Source organism: Cricetulus griseus, chromosome 3 (assembly GCF_003668045.3).
Source record: "Cricetulus griseus strain 17A/GY chromosome 3, alternate assembly CriGri-PICRH-1.0, whole genome shotgun sequence".
Taxonomy (NCBI): Eukaryota; Metazoa; Chordata; class Mammalia; order Rodentia; family Cricetidae; genus Cricetulus; species Cricetulus griseus.
The window spans coordinates 282,051,327-282,056,338 of NC_048596.1; the positions used below are offsets into that span (position 1 = coordinate 282,051,327).

At 45.2% G+C, this 5,012-nt stretch overlaps 1 long non-coding RNA gene across 1 annotated transcript; it reads left to right on the forward strand.

The window, feature by feature from the left end:
* The first annotated feature begins 3,057 nt into the window (after positions 1–3,057).
* On the forward strand, positions 3,058–4,252 carry LOC118238625. Its single transcript, XR_004769443.1, has 2 exons — positions 3,058–3,235; positions 3,745–4,252. It is a non-coding gene; the product is annotated as an uncharacterized LOC118238625 (long non-coding RNA).
* The last annotated feature ends 760 nt before the right edge of the window (positions 4,253–5,012 follow it).

Sequence of the window (5,012 nt, forward strand, 5' to 3'; positions counted from 1 at the left end):
AGCCTGGCTTTGAACTCTCTTTGTGACTGAGATGACCTTGATGTCTTGTCTCCAGTTTTTATTGGAATTGCAAGCCTGTTTCACCACAGTCCACTCGTCATAATAATTTAAATGCAAAGAGTACATATTCTAGCTGGAACCAAGGTGGCTACTTGTATTAAAAAGGGAGTGAAACAGGTATTTCCAGGACTGAGATCATAAATATAGATCAAAATTTTACAAGCAAAAGAATTAAAAAATGTATAGTTTGTTAGACACAGACAATTACTAGGGATAAACATTAAACTAATGAGTTGGCAAAACTGCTCCATGAATATGTACACACTACAGATTTTTCCCTTTTTGATACTGAGTCTTGTGTAGCCGAGGCTAGCCTCAAACTCACCATGTAGCCCAGACCCATCCTGCTGTCACCCATCATGTGCCGAAATTGCTGGTAGGAGCTACCGATTCTGGGCTCTGCAGTACTGCGGATGGAACCCAGGGCTTTGTGTATGCTGGACATTCCAGCCCTTTTCCTGAGGGCTCCACAAAGCCTCGCTGTCTAGTCTGTGTTGTCTTGGAACTCATGTTTCTCAGCCTTTGGTGTAGCTGGGCCTACAGGTGGATGCCACTGCAGCTAACTTCAGAGTTCAAGATAGATGTGAGTAGTGAGAGAGCTAAAAACCGACAAATCCACTTTCAGGGTAGTTGACTTAAAGCTGGTCCTGGTATGGCTACCAGTGGTGGCATACAGCCTTAATCCCAACACTTGAGATGCAGAGGCAGGCACATCTCTGTGAGTTCAAGGCCAGCCTGGTCTACGTAACAAGTTCTGGGCTAGCCTATTCTACATAGTGAGACCTTGTCCAAAAATGTAAGGACTTTGCAGGTAATTTCAGGAAATTTCTCAAATTCTGCTATCCACAACCAGGGTTTCTCTTTAGAGGCCTGGAGCCCCACCTCCATCCATTCAGCAGGTCCACCTGGCCTATCCAGCCTTTTGAGAGAATCCCAGCCCATCCTTAGCAGTCGGTGGTCAGAGGGCTATGCTTGGGTTGAGGAAGCTCTTCACAGGAGTCTTTTTCTGAATGGAACTTGAGAGAGACAACACCTTTCTGTCAGATTTCAAGGGTGTGGAGGGACTGGAAGAGTGGCTGCCCTCCTGTGACAGGAGAAAGCCCAACAGGCTTCATGGGTAAATGACATTCATACAGAGGAGAAAAAACTGGAGAGGGAGAGAGAGGGGAGAGTGTTGGAACCCAGCCCCCATGAGGTCTCTAAGAGTTGTTTTCCAGCATAACCACAGGTACCTCCTGTTTTCGTGACCTCACCCCACTGGGATCAATATCCTGTTGTGAACCCTTTGACCTGGGGTTTTTGTAAGTTTGTATATAAGGCTGCTCCACAATAAAGGTGGGAGACATTCTCTCAGAAAAGGAGCAGGAGTCTTGTGGTTCATCCAAATCTCCAGGCTTTCGCCCAATACTCAGACTTAGTGGCCAAGAGCTGCCACGGTGGGGGGAGAGAGAGAGAGAGAGAGAGAGAGAGAGAGAGAGAGAGAGAGGAGAGAGAGAGAGAGAGAGAGAGAGAGAGAGAGAGAGAGAGAGAGAGAGAGAGAGAGAGAGAGAGAGAGAGAGAGAGAGAGAGAGAGAGAGAGAGAGAGAGAGAGAGAGAGAGAGAGAGAGAGAGAGAGATTAACTAGCTGACCTCCTCTGGGTTTTTCCTCTGATTGCTTAGAAACAGCATCTGCCTGATCTTCACCTTCATTCTCTAGAGCAGAGAGGCTTCATACAGGTGACAGATTTGCCTATGACTGTTGGTCTCTACCACTGTTGTGTGACTCTATTCCTGGGGATATAAGAACAAACATCTACTTACCCCAGACAGGAGCCAACAACAGACCAAGATACAAATATCACCAAGTCCAACTTGGTAAAATAGCTTTACTGGGTGTGGTGGTTTGAAAGAAAATGTCTCCCAAATGTGGTGCATGCATTTAATCCCAGCATTTGGAAAGCAGAGGCTGGCAGATCTCTGAGTTTGAGGCTAGCCTGGTCTACAAAGCAAGTTTTAGGACAGCCAAGCTTAGACAGTGAAAGACAGAAAGCTAGTTAAGATAAAATTGAAAGAGGGGACCATACTCCAGCCCCAGCAAGCAGCAGAACTTGGCAGCTTTGGTCATGTGGTTCTGGGTTTAGAGTTAAGGACAGAAGAAAGGAGTTATGGAATACAGCCGCTGAGGCCAAGTATGTGTCAGGGTTGTCCCTGAATGGAGGCCTAGAGAGGCCATTGGGTGAAGCTGTGAAGTTGAAGCCTCAATTTCCTTGGAGAACACAAGATGTTGAGATGCTAGAGCCGTGGGTACCTGCTGAGGAGATCTGTGAACCAGCCCAAGAGAAAGTGTATTGCAGTCAATAAAGCTGAACAGAGTTGGAGAACTGAAGAGCGTATTGACCTTAGACACGGAGATGCAGAGTTTGGAGTTTGCCCAGCTGGTTTTTGGTCTTGCTTTGGCCCAGTGTTTCCTCACTGTTCTCCCTTCCCTGAGTTTTGGAATGGTAATGTATGTCCTGTACCATTATATGTTGGAAGTATGTGATCTGCTTTTTGATTTTGATTTTTACAGGGGAAGTACAGTTAAGAGATTTTATGAATCTCAGATTGAAGGAACCAGCTTCCTTTTGGCAGCCATAACAGCCGAACACGTGCTTGCCATAAACCTGCCTTGGTCACGTAGAGGTCAGATGCCTGTCTTGTGACAAGGAGCCAATCGGAAGTTAGCTGGTGGCGCTATGCTTTACGACCCTGGGTGTGCTTTACGGACAAGCGCACGACAATGACGTAAGAGCATAGCAACCACCCTGGGAGGGCCTATGAGCCATAACAACCAGTTGACCAATCAACACAGGGCAAGCCCTCCAAGCCTGGAGGCACACCAATCGTAAGCCTGTGCGTACCCCTAGACACTCCCCTTACGCTGCCCTATAAGATCTTTGGGGAGACCTTAGGAGCCGTCTTTTCTAGCTGTCCGCCATGGCGGGTGGGTAAAAGACCCGAGCTAACATGGGGTTAGCTCGTTAAATTACAATAAAGCCTCGTGCAGTTTGCAGCAAGCTCTCGAATCCGCCTGGTGATTGGGGTGACCGCGAACCTGGCCTGAGACCCCGGATACTTGAGTTTTCGGGGGTCTAACATTTTGGGGGCTCGTCCGCGATTTGCGACACCCTTCACCTGAGTGGATTCGATCTTGGAGGTAAGATGATTCGAGCTCGAAACTTATATATGTTCAATGTTCAATGTTTGCTTGTTTTGTCTCTTGCTGTTTTGTTTGGTGCCATGATTTGTATTTGATCTGCGCAGAATTTGTATTTGTAATTCGGACTTCTGGGGATGACCCTGAAGTCCTGCCCTGGATGAAAGTCCGAGGGTTGCTTGATTTGATCTGCGCAGAATTTGTAATTTGTATTTGATCTGCGCAGAATTTGTAATTGAACCATAGGGTAAGCAGACTTGCGAGAACCTTGGTTCCACCCTGGATGAAAGTCCAAGGTTTGGTTGTAATTTTGGTTTGGGGCACCATTTCTTTGCCGCGGTTTGTCCTGTCTAATGTTTGTGCTGTCTAATGTGCTGTCATTTGTGTTATGTGTTTCTTAAGCATCTCTTTCTGTCCCACATTGCCCATGCACGTGGCATGCATGGGTCAGGGGGTCAGGGGTCTTTTCTTCTCTGAGCACATGGCGCCACCTCAACTGTTATCGGCAGATGCGCCGGAGGACAGACTGCCACTCTGAGGACACCCAGGACCCAAGAGGTATGGACGCGGGCCAAGGACACTTGGACCCGCCTCAGTTAGCCGCCAGGTTCTGCCGCCTGGCTTCCCGCGCCATTGCCTTATAAGCAGCGTGGGCGGATTGGGTTGGCGTCTATTCTTTCCTGTCTATTCAGGATCCACCACAACACCCCCTTTCTATTCCCACCTGAGGGTCTATGAGGCATGCCCAGTAGGGCTGTTTCTGCCCCAGCGGCTGTCTCGGGTGTTTCCCTGGTCTGAGGGAATATGGCTACAAGGCCACCATCTGCTACTCATCTTTCTGTGCTCCACACACATGGTATGCAGGGGGGGCTGCAGGAGTCTTTTTCCCACCCCTGGATTGGCCAAGGGTCTGGGGTTACCAGCAGCACCCCCACCCCAGGTCTCTCTGCCTTGAGCACATGGAGCTAGCTCAGGCAGATGAACCATCTGTCCTGATCCGGATATTCAAAAAAAAAAGGGGGCCTTAAAGTTATTAAGAATTATAAAAGGGACTTTGACAAAATTTTTATGTTGACTAAAAAATGAAAAAAAATGTAAAAGACTTAAATAATAAAGAAAAAAAAATTGTCTAAAAAAGAAAGTCAGAGAAATAAAATAAAAGATTATAGAGAGTTAAAACAAATGGTAAAAGTTATAGAGGGTTAAAGCAAGTTGTTGGAGGTCAGAGAAAAAGATTGTTACAGAAAGTTATAAAGGGTTAAAGTAAGTTGTAAAAGGTCAGAGGAAAGTTATTAAAGGTCAGAGAAAAGGTTGTTACAAGTAAAAAAAAAAAATGTAAACTGTGCTATGGTTTCTCATGTCTAAAATTTTAATCATATTAAGCTGATTTTGTTTTTAAAAAAAGTCCTGTTTATTTCTCAAGTAATTTATGTATACTTGTTTTAAAATGTTCTGTTTCCTGGTTTAGCCAGCACATGGCCAACTGGTCACATGACTTGACTGGTCGCCATTTTGCTAAAGTTAAAAAAAAAATACTTAAGCCGCCATCTTGACTAAAGGTGACCCCATGGAAATTAGAGGTACCATCTTAGAAACAAGTTTTTCAATTAAGATTTAAAATGTTAATGCTTCTATATATTACAGAAAGACCTTAAGGGAATTTAAATTTCTTTTTAAAACCAGTTTTCAAATGTTTGTTTTTATTAAAGTTTGTACTTAAAGAGCTTCAATTTAGAATTATTTTTAAGCAAAACCTGACAATGTAAAGTTCTTGTTT